The sequence below is a fragment of the Nycticebus coucang genome, chromosome 20, assembly GCF_027406575.1.
Source record: "Nycticebus coucang isolate mNycCou1 chromosome 20, mNycCou1.pri, whole genome shotgun sequence".
In the NCBI taxonomy this organism is placed as follows: domain Eukaryota; kingdom Metazoa; phylum Chordata; class Mammalia; order Primates; family Lorisidae; genus Nycticebus; species Nycticebus coucang.
In genome coordinates, this window is record NC_069799.1 from 7,311,663 (window position 1) to 7,323,706 (window position 12,044).

A 12,044-nucleotide genomic window follows, 5' to 3' on the forward strand; every position below is an offset into this window, starting at 1 on the left:
ATTCTTTGTTCTCCCGGGCTTTTTTAATACAATGAATTACTATACATCCTCCTTTTTGCTTCAATTAACTATACTGCTTTATTTTCAGCCAAAAAACTAGGACTCAAGAAACCAAGATTGTGGAAAGGTCAGCACAAGTCACAGTGCAACAAGCAGGAAGCACAAAGCAGAGGAGTGAAGGGTGGTCTGCTGAGAGGGCGGAGAGGGAGGACAGAGAGAGCTGACCCGGACACAGGGTGCAGGACACGTGGTCTGCTGAGCAGCAGACGTACACACGGGGTGCTGGACATGTGGTCTGCTGAGAGGGAGGACAGAGAGAGCTGACCCGGACACAGGGTGCAGGACACGTGGTCTGCTGAGCAGCAGACGGACACACGGGGTGCTGGACATGTGGTCTGCTGAGAGGGAGGACAGAGAGGGCTGACCAGGACACAGGGTGCTGGACACGTCGTCTGCTGAGAGGGAGGACAGAGAGGGAGGATAGAGAGGGCTGACTGGGACACAGGGTGCAGGACACAGACACCTGGAACTGCTGTTAAGAGGGGACGCGACAGTCCAGTCTCCAAGACTGTGCTACATTCTGGAACAGAGGCCAGTTATACAGAAAGCCAGACAGTGGAAACAATCAGTTACGATCAAAGCAGTGCTGCAATTCTCTAAAATTCCTGGCTTCCCAGCTTTAAAATTATTATTGTTTTCTCTTACCACACCACCTCACCCCTATCCCCAATTTCTTTAAGTAACTGGAACTGGAGGTAATTTAAGAGACTCTGCTCCTTAAAACTTTTTTAAAAGGACACACCTGTAACTTCCCCACCTTGTCCTCCACCTCCAGATCACCACACCTGTCATCTACTTTAATAACAGTGCCCTGTGTGGCAAAGATGTCTGTATGTCTCTATAGGAGTGATTTTCAGCTGGTATGCCACAGCACTCTAGTGTGCTGTGAAAGGGTCTTAGGTATGCTGTGGAATTTTTTAAAGATCATTAAACATTATTTTTGAAAGAAGTCAAAATCACAGTAAGTACATCCTTTTATTACTCTTTTGTTTTGATCAACATAATTTAAGTGTGCTGCAGAAGTTTCACTATAGGTTCAAGTGCATTGTGAGATTTTAAAAAGGCTGAAAAATCACTCCATAGTAATAAAATGTTACCTCCTTAACAGCAAGAATAATGTTTGAACCTCAGTGTCTATTTAATACTATAGCTAGGACATAGTAAAAACATCAATAACAGAAGGCTTCTGACTATCAAATATCTGCATCCTTCCTAGCACTGCTAGGCTCCCTGCATATACTTTTAATTCTCACATTCAGCTAAGAAGATGTTATGATTCCCTAAACTGCAAAAACAGACTCAAAGAGGGAAATAACATAAAACCTGAGGTAGAAGATCTTAGTTCTATTTGCATTCAAATCTCTCCAACTTCACACTTTTCCAAGAGATTAAGATAGAATCAAGGGTGCTCAAACTGCAGGTCACAACCAATTTGCAGATCATAAGATAATAGTGGGTCAGACCCTTATTTAATGAAACAGTACGTGTACATCACACGAAGGTAAATACTGTTTTATGATCCTCCCACTTCAGTATTATACACACATGTACAAGGCAGCGACGTTCACCTGTTCCTTCCTGGGCATCACTATCACGGTGTGGAAGCCCTGGGCCTAACTAGGCACCATCATCACAACTGCTGTGTGTACTGACACAGCCTCTTAATTGTCCATCAAAATTGATGTTTAAAACATTTGGCAATAAAATCCAACACAATGTGCTAAATATATTAACAAAAATAAAAAGGTTTAAAAGGTGTTATATGAAAAGGCACTTGTCATCTCCACTGACAAAATGTACCTTAAAACTACACTGCACATTCATAAGATGGCAAAGACGAAAAGTAAACTACATGTCATTTCTCACACTCTCTTCCCCACCCCAGGGCTTTTACCAAGTCATTTTCACAACTGTTTCCCTACTTTCCTAGGCTTCACTAAAGGTAACAACCCAAGTTTATCAGTTTTCTAACCATTTTTATGAGTGATTGGATAAATATTCTTCTATATTGACTATCCCTTTAAAAAAAATGACTTCTCCCACATGTATAACTTTATACACAAAAAGCACTCAGTAGCTGATGGCAGGCAATATGAGGAGGGCTGTGCAGGCTTTTTCCACAAGGGGCCATATACCCAAAGGACAGTACAGTAAATTTCAAACACTGAACGTTACAGTGTTCTTTGTTAATGGAGGAAAAGCAATAACTTTTCTTTTAAGGCACTATGCAAAAAGAAGTGATGGCACTCAAGAGAAAGACACATTGGGAGAGACTGCAACCAGTCAGAAATTAGTCAATCTCAGTCCAAGGCAGCTGAATCAATGTTACCTATGGCTCCCCCTTCCCAAGGTCCCACCAAAATGGCAGAGAAAAGACCTAAATTAAAAGGAAACTACAGCACTATTACACAACAAGATGTCACTAAGTCATTATAAATGTTAAAGAGTTCTGGACAGATTAAAGATAGAAAAGACTGAAGAAAAAAGAACCTATATAAAAAATACATCACCAGTCTTTTCAAGGGCACACACAAAAGCTTCCAAGTTACCATTACACTAGTCACAATCCACAAGGAGATGACCGTGTTCCTGACCAGGGCACCACATCACCTGCATCCTGGACAGCGGCCCATCCTCCCCCCAGTGAACAGCTTTTCATCTCAACCAGGGGAGAAGATGACCATGGACTCTGATCAGGGCACCACATCACCTGCATTGTGGACAGCGGCCCATCCTCTCCCCTAGTAAATGGCTTTTCTGCCTTTAGGCCAGTTCACTTAAAAAAGTGGACATTCCAGCCCAAGTAAGCCTTCCTGTGAGAGTACCCAGGCCTGAAAGAGAAGACACACCAGACTGTCAGTGCTAAGGAAGAAATAAAAGGAGCTAGAGGGCAACAGGGGAGGAAAAAGAGGGAAAGGGAAAGGTGTCACAATTACTATCCAAAAGAAACATTTAAAATACCCAGCTAAGGAGTGGGGTGCCACCATGCCTGACCCCTAACCACATTCTGCACAAGGAGTCCTGAGGGTCCACATCTGACCCTACTTCACAGAACCATCAACACAACTGCCATTCAAGAGAGATGCAGGAGCTGTGCAGAAAGAACCACCTGCTACAGGAGAAACCTGCCAGAGCTGACCGAGACCCACCAAGTACGGGACGGACCCCACAGAGAGAAACACGCCACTGCCGGAGCTGACTGAGACCCACCAAGTACGGGACGGACCCCACAGAGAGAAACACGCCACTGCCGGAGCTGACCGAGACCCACCAACTACGGGACGGACCCCACGGAGAGAAACACGCCACTGCCGGAGCTGACTGAGACCCACCAACTACGGGACGGACCCCACGGAGAGAAACACGCCACTGCCGGAGCTGACCGAGACCCACCAACTACGGGACGGACCCCACGGAGAGAAACACGCCACTGCCGGAGCTGACCGAGACCCACCAACTACGGGACGGACCCCATGGAGAGAAACACGCCACTGCCGGAGCTGACCGAGACCCACCAAGTACGGGACGGACCCCACAGAGAGAAACATGCCACTGCCGGAGCTGACCGAGACCCACCAAGTACGGGACGGACCCCAAAGAGAGAAAAACGCCACTGCCGGAGCTGACCGAGACCCACCAAGTACGGGACGGACCCCACGGAGAGAAACACGCCACTGCCGGAGCTGACCGAGACCCACCAAGTACGGGACGGACCCCACAGAGAGAAACACGCCACTGCCGGAGCTGACCGAGACCCACCAACTACGGGACGGACCCCACGGAGAGAAACACGCCACTGCCGGAGCTGACCGAGACCCACCAACTACGGGACGGACCCCACGGAGAGAAACACGCCACTGCCGGAGCTGACCGAGACCCACCAAGTACGGGACGGACCCCACGGAGAGAAACACGCCACTGCCGGAGCTGACCGAGACCCACCAACTACGGGACGGACCCCACGGAGAGAAACACGCCACTGCCGGAGCTGACCGAGACCCACCAAGTACGGGACGGACCCCACGGAGAGAAACACGCCACTGCCTGAGCTGACCGAGACCCACCAAGTACGGGACGGACCCCACGGAGAGAAACACGCCACTGCCGGAGCTGACCGACACGCCACTGCCGGAGCTGACCGAGACCCACCAAGTACGGGACGGACCCCACGGAGAGAAACACGCCACTGCCGGAGCTGACCGACACGCCACTGCCGGAGCTGACCGAGACCCACCAAGTACGGGACGGACCCCAAAGAGAGAAAAACGCCACTGCCGGAGCTGACCGAGACCCACCAACTACGGGACGGACCCCACGGAGAGAAACACGCCACTGCCGGAGCTGACCGAGACCCACCAAGTACGGGACGGACCCCACGGAGAGAAACACGCCACTGCCGGAGCTGACCGAGACCCACCAACTACGGGACGGACCCCACGGAGAGAAACACGCCACTGCCGGAGCTGACCGAGACCCACCAACTACGGGACGGACCCCACGGAGAGAAACACGCCACTGCCGGAGCTGACCGACACGCCACTGCCGGAGCTGACCGAGACCCACCAAGTACGGGACGGACCCCACGGAGAGAAACACGCCACTGCCGGAGCTGACCGACACGCCACTGCCGGAGCTGACCGAGACCCACCAAGTACGGGACGGACCCCAAAGAGAGAAAAACGCCACTGCCGGAGCTGACCGAGACCCACCAACTACGGGACGGACCCCACGGAGAGAAACACGCCACTGCCGGAGCTGACCGAGACCCACCAAGTACGGGACGGACCCCACGGAGAGAAACACGCCACTGCCGGAGCTGACCGAGACCCACCAACTACGGGACGGACCCCACGGAGAGAAACACGCCACTGCCGGAGCTGACCGAGACCCACCAACTACGGGACGGACCCCACGGAGAGAAACACGCCACTGCCGGAGCTGACCGAGACCCACCAACTACGGGACGGACCCCATGGAGAGAAACACGCCACTGCCGGAGCTGACCGAGACCCACCAAGTACGGGACGGACCCCAAAGAGAGAAAAACGCCACTGCCGGAGCTGACCGAGACCCACCAAGTACGGGACGGACCCCACGGAGAGAAACACGCCACTGCCGGAGCTGACCGAGACCCACCAAGTACGGGACGGACCCCACAGAGAGAAACACGCCACTGCCGGAGCTGACCGAGACCCACCAAGTACGGGACAGACCCCACGGAGAGAAACACGCCACTGCCGGAGCTGACCGAGACCCACCAACTACGGGACGGACCCCACGGAGAGAAACACGCCACTGCCGGAGCTGACCGAGACCCACCAAGTACGGGACGGACCCCACGGAGAGAAACACGCCACTGCCGGAGCTGACCGAGACCCACCAACTACGGGACGGACCCCACGGAGAGAAACACGCCACTGCCGGAGCTGACCGAGACCCACCAACTACGAGACGGAGTCTCCATAAAAAAGGAGCAATACTAACAGAATGGCTGACAGAACAGAAATCTAGGAACAAATATATTTCAATTCTCAGTAGTATCTTCAGAGGGACTGAAGAAAAACACTCCAAGATAAAAATAGGTCACAGTCAAGAAAGAAACAATAATAACGGCAATTAATAATCATTAAAGCCAAAAAAAAATAACTATGTAATTGTAGTTAATGAATAAAATGGGCATGACTAAACATCAGATTAAAAGTGCGAGATAAAATCTCAGAAGGTAAAGTTAAAAAAAGAAAAAAGCACTATTTTAATATGAGAAAAACACTAAACTGTGATAGTCTTGGAGGAGTCCAACATCCACTTACATAAGACATTCAAAAGTGGGGAAGAGAGATGGAGGGTAATTAATCAAAAAACAAGCAGGTTAAATTTTCCAAGAGCTGAAGAAAGAACGAGATGTCAAACTGAAAAGATTTATACGTTGTGACATGATAAATTTGAAAAGCATCACTCTCAAAGTCAAAATAAAAACATTTAGTATATTCAAGAAATGAAATTGTACTTGTGTGAAAAAAACTGAAAAGATATAACAGCAAAACCAAAAAAAGGAATCCAAGAAAACACAACATGAGGTAAAAGAAACAGTGGCAGCTGAGTAGGAACCAGAAATAACAAGTGAAAAAGAATCTCATTTAACAGAGGTTTAAGGACACCAAAGGTTTAAGGACACCGGATATCTCCCTCCTCGTAAATATTACACAGTAAATAAGTCGTAACAATTAGTAATTTTGTTTTCCATGTTTTAATCATCCTGTGGTGATGGGAGGAGAGAGTTACAAAACTAGTTGCCAACTCTAATCCTTCACTGGTTAAAAATAATATATTTTCTTAAATTGGAAAGAGGAAAAATATATACGGAAGAATAAAAGCCCTAACTTCCTCAAAGCTTTCGAACAAGATGCATCCCCTGGTTAATGTATGGAGATGTAAGGGTCTTTGGCATAATTTATTAAAGTAACTGAAGCAAGAAATTGAACTGTTGACAGTGGCTGCCTCTACAGCCCTCGTTTGCTGTTTGAATCATTCTGTACTATTTGGAGCTTTTTCTACCACACATATGTATTATTTTTAAATAATTTAAAAACTGATTTTAATTTCTAAGAAGTATAGTATATACAGACATTAAAATAGTAGGTAGTAGTTAAGAATAAGATTTTATCTGTATTTATATGAAATATCCCCAATGTATTAAATAATCAAGTCAACAGAACAGTATGTGTATAATCCCAATTATTAAGTACACATATATAAGGCATGATAAATATTTCTCACGTTTTTAAAATACACTTGAACATATACAAACATATTTCCAAGGTTATATGCCAAACTCTTAACAACAGCTGTCTTTGGTGAATTATTATAAAGAAGCTCAAACAGAACTTTCACCTATCACTTTATAGTATACACCTGTTCTATCTGGTTACTTACCTCATTTTTACAGTATGTCTACATGGCACATAAAAAACTGTAAGTGGAGGAGGAAAAAGTAGAGTCTCCAAAGGTGTTTGAACACCTGTGCTCAGAGCGGCATGATTAACAACAGCCAAAATGTGAAAGCAACCAAAATGCCCATCAACCGATAAATGGATAAACAAAATGTAGTAATTACACACAAAGGAGTATTATTCATCCTTTAAAAATAAGGAAATTCTTGGGCTAACATGAAGGTGTTGGTAAAATAAAAATAAGTAAATAAAGAGAAGGAAATTCTGACACACTCCCCAATGCAGAGACACTCTGAGGACACCGCACTAAGTGTGGTAAGACGGGGCGTCCACACAGGCCAGCATGGAGGCCCACACTCATCTGAGTCCCAAGAGTGGTCGGACTCAGACAGACAGAAAGAACAGTGTCTGGGAGGTGGGCGGAATGGGAAGTTGTTCCTGAATGGGTGGGAGTTTCAGGCCTGTAAGGTAAAGAATGCTGAAGTTCTGTGGGACAGCAGCATGAATGTACTTAACACCACCAAACCGTAGCACATTTAACAATGGTTAGGATAGTAAATTTTGTTACATGTATTTTACAATTAAAAACAAGTTTAAAAAGCAAATAGAATAAAAAAATTTTAAATTTAGCTATCCATACATACCTGCACTCCGAGCTACTCAGGAGGCTTGAGGCAGGAGGATTGCTTGAGCTCAGGCGTTAGCAGGCTGCAGGGAGCTTTATGACACCACTGCAGTCTAGCCTGGGTGAGAAAGGAAGACCCTTACTCTAAAAATGCATTAGTAAATAAAATCTAAAACATTTTTATTTAAAATTAAAATTAGAAATAAAAAACAAATTTAAATAATATATCAGTAACATCCTCATTCATTCAGGGATTTTTATATTTGTGAATTTTGTCTGTTTGCTAAAATTTATATGCAACCCAGAAATTAATACTTGTGGCACTTTGGGGTCATATACAGACCTGCACAGAATTCCCACCCCACAGCCAGCTGAGATCAAACAAGCTATCACACGGTAAACAAATGTCTGTATGTGGGATTTTTTAGCCCTAAATACGGAGCTAAAGCACTATCTCCATGTTGATAGGTTCAAAAAGGCAGCACTGGGTCATGGGTCAGTGCCTGTGGCACAGTTGTTAGGGCATGAGCCGCGTACACTGGGGGTGGCGGGTTCAAACCCAGACCGGGCCTGCTAAATGACGACAATTACAACAAATAAATAGCTGGGTGCTGTCGCAAGTGCCTATGGTCCCAGCTACTTGGGAAGCTGCGACAAGAGAACTGCTTAAGCCCAAAAGTTTGAGATTGCTATGAGCTGTGACGCCACAGCACTCTACCAAGGGGGACATAGTGAGACTCTGTCTCAAAAAATAAAAATAAAAATAAAAAGAAGCACAAAGAAAGGAAGGCAGCAATGTTCCTCACTCAGAAAATAGGTGTGAAAGATAAGCTTTGTTCAATGAATGAACAACACACATGTATTAAATAAGGTGTTTAAACAGAAATCCAAGATTAGTGCTGATTAGTTCACAAAAATGTGACCAGAGACTCGTAGGAACCAAACCCTGCATTTCCCCCATAGTTGCTGATTTAGTGTTCACACAGACTTAACAGAATATAACTACTGTGAATAATGAAATCAACTGTACGGCTGGGTGCGGTGGCTGACACCTGTAACCCCAGCACGCTAAGAGGCCAAGGTGGGTGGACTGCCTGAGCTCACAAGTTTGAGATCAGCCTGAGCATGAACGAGACCATGTCTCTAAGCCAAATAGTTTCCAAAATAGTGGCTCAGCACCCGTAGCTCAGTGGTTAGGGTGTCGGCCACATGTGCCAGGGATGGTGGATTCGAACCCAGCCCAGGCCTGCCAAACAACAATGACAACGACAACAAAAAAACAGCTGGATGTTGTGGTGGGCGCCCGTAGTCCCAGCTACTCAGGAGACTGAGGCAAGAGACTCACTTGAGCCGAAGAGTTTGAGGTTGCTGTGAGCTATGATGTCACAGCGTGCTACAGAGAGTGCCAAGGTGAGACTCTTGTCGTGAAAAAAAAAAAAAGAAAAAGAAATCAACTGCACTTCACTACTAGTCTAAAGAAAAAAAGACTACAGGCAAAAATATTAATTCATATCAACCACTTTAATGTTAATGTGGTTTTTAAAACTTTTAAAGATTAATGAAGGCTTTTTTTTTTAACAGTACATGAAATAATAATGTGAGAAGTATTTACTCCTAAATTGAAAAATACCAGTTAACCTTTATCGAATACTATTGAGGCATTTCAACTATGTCTTATGTATGAGAAGTACTTGGTTCAGTCTCTGCACAAAGATTCACTAACACTGGATAATATTTACCTCGGTCAAGTCTTAACCACCACCCAGTGCGGCAGGTATATAAGCAAACCTCAGTGCAATGGGCATATGAAAAAATTACCTTACTGTTTAGGTTTGGGTTCAGTGCGGACACAATTACAGAAGCTAGGACTCTGATAATTTAATTTCGTTATGAACTATCCACTGTGGTCAACCATAATGAAACCAACTGAAAACAAGGCTCAACTGCAGTAGAAAACTGTGAAGGGCATGCTGGAAACACAAGGACAGTGGAGTGGGACCACTGCTTCTAACGGCACTGGACAGAGTTCAGAAATAGAAAGTGGGCCAGGCACAGTGGCTAACACCTGAAATCTTAGCACACCGGGAAGTGGGAGAATTGCTTGAGACCAAGAGTTTGAGGTTGCAGTGAACTATGATGACACCACTACACTCAGCCACAGCAACAGCATTTGATTCTGTCTCTAGGAACCCCACCCCCACTTGCATTGAATCACTTGAGCCCAAGAGTTCAGAAAAGACAGAGATTCACAAGGCAAATCCCTGACTCAGCACTGATAAAGATAAAACCATCTCTCTCCATTCTCCGGAATAGGAGTAACACATTCTGTAAAGGCCAGAAAGTGAGTTTTTAAGGCCATAGCTCTCTCTCGCACCTACCTATTGTGTTGTTCTGAAGTAAAAGCTGCCGTAACCTACACATAAATAATGTGGCTGTGTTGGAAATAAAACCTCATGTATAAAAATTTGAATTTCATGTGATTGTTCACTTGTAATGAAACATTATCTTTTTTTTGATTTTTTTAATGATTTAAAAATATGAAAATATTTTTAACTTACGGTCCCACAAGTTAAAACAGGTGGTGAGCTACATTTGGCCTGCACACTGCCGTTTGCCAACCCTTACACTAAAGCTTTCAAAGCCAAACAATCAAATGCATAATCTGGTTTTGCTGATTAGTTATAAACATCAAGTGGTGCGCAGCAAGGTTAAAGAAACAGGAGCCTACTGGTTATCAAACGGGTTTACCTTCAAGGACCTTATAAAGTCCCTAAAACCATAACAAAAGGGCACTCCATTAATACTACGTATGTGATCGGTACCAGAAATGTGAAATCTATTAACAGCACCTGAGGTCCAAATCTGACCCATTGTGTTTTTGTCAATAAAGTTTTATGAGAACACAGACGTGCTCGTGCATGTATATTCCAGAGCTGCTGGAGCACTATGATGACGACAGTGTGGGTATCTTTTTTTCAGTGATTACGTACATCTGGCCTCATAGAGAAAAAGTCTGCTGACTGCGTTATCTGTACAAATGAACTCCTCCATGCAGCATGCAGACAGGCCTGACGAAAGGGACGTAAACTACCAGGAAAGAAAAATCAGAAAAATGTGCTTCCGGAAAAGCTCTGTAATCATGTCACAAGTACCCTGATTTTCCTCTTGGCTTGACACAAAGATCAATAGCCACTTACTAAAATACCCGCATCTTTCCAGAACCATAAAATCTAACTCAAACTACTTTCTGAAGACCTCAATAGCACCACTGTGATACTCGAGTCAGAATGGCAGATTACAGGGGTCAAATAAGGTATGTTTGGTCCAAGTTTGTAGAGAGGGGATCAATCTTCCCATCTTGTCCTTATCTTCCCCAGGTGTAGAACATACAGTTGCAAAGAGCAGCCTCAGTTAACCATCAACTGACAAGTCTCCACAGTGATCCACGCATGAGTAGCAGGGCAGTGGTTTATCAGGAAAGGTCAGGTGGAGATACCTAAAGCTCTCCTTCCAAATAAAATTAATATTGCATTCGCAGAATTATCAAAAAATTGGAAGAGGCAGGGTTACAATCCCTAGCAGATATTACTTAATACAACTGTCCGGCTAATATAGAACAGAAATATTATTCAGACAGTATTGTGGCAGACAGTATTTTAATCTTAATGACTAAAAGTACAGCTGGTATCCAAATATGACCTATTTAGGGCAGGACATGGCACCCAGCAAACGGTTTATCTTCACAAACAGAACTCCAAAAGCAATTTGCTTTCATTTGGCTTGGACACCAATACACAAGCACTGTGTTGCCTCAGGTTAAGTCAACTTTCTACCTTTCTTAATTACAACCACACCACTGGATGTCAGGGCTGGTCCACTAGCTCATGACATCAGGTCAAGAGCACCGTGGGAGGAGTAGCAGCCGCCCAGAACCCCTGACACACGTGCGCCTGGAAACAGAAAACACCTACCAAGAAACCACAGGGCCTTGTGAACCCAAATAAATTTCTAGGGGCAGTGACCCCTGGCATGTCAGGATGGCCCTGCAAAGTGAGGACAAATTTCTGCACCTTTTATGTCCTACAACTGAGAAGCAAAAAGCTTCTGGGCCTCTCTGGTACTGGGGACAACACACACCACTCTATGTGTGCTGCTCTGCTCTTCCCGGAGCCACCTGAAACCCCACAGGCATCACTCTCATCCATCCAGGCTGCAGGGTAACTAGCTCTGTGGACTTGACTGTGATTCCATGACTGCGATGCAATGACACTCCAACCGTCAACTCAACAGTGCCACAGGAGCCAGTGACAAATCCACGTAGAAGAATCTCAGCAAAGACCCCTAGGAGTGTTTTAGGCACTGTCATGCCCTCTTTCTCAAACCAAGATTCTCGATTCTCTCTGAAAAAA

General features: G+C 45.4%; 1 protein-coding gene across 11 annotated transcripts in view; it reads right to left on the bottom strand.

Moving 5' to 3' along the window:
* The window catches only part of TBL1XR1 (TBL1X/Y related 1), a 208,638-nt gene that overhangs the window by 146,123 nt on the left and 50,471 nt on the right, over positions 1-12,044 (bottom strand). For 4 of the 11 annotated variants that reach the window (XM_053572378.1, XM_053572369.1, XM_053572375.1 and 1 more), the window contains exon 2: positions 7,655-7,753. The exons of the other annotated variants lie outside the window; for them this stretch is intronic. The gene's annotated coding sequence lies outside the window, so the exon portion shown is untranslated. The remainder of the gene's footprint in view (positions 1-7,654; positions 7,754-12,044) is intronic. 11 annotated transcript variants of the gene reach the window in all.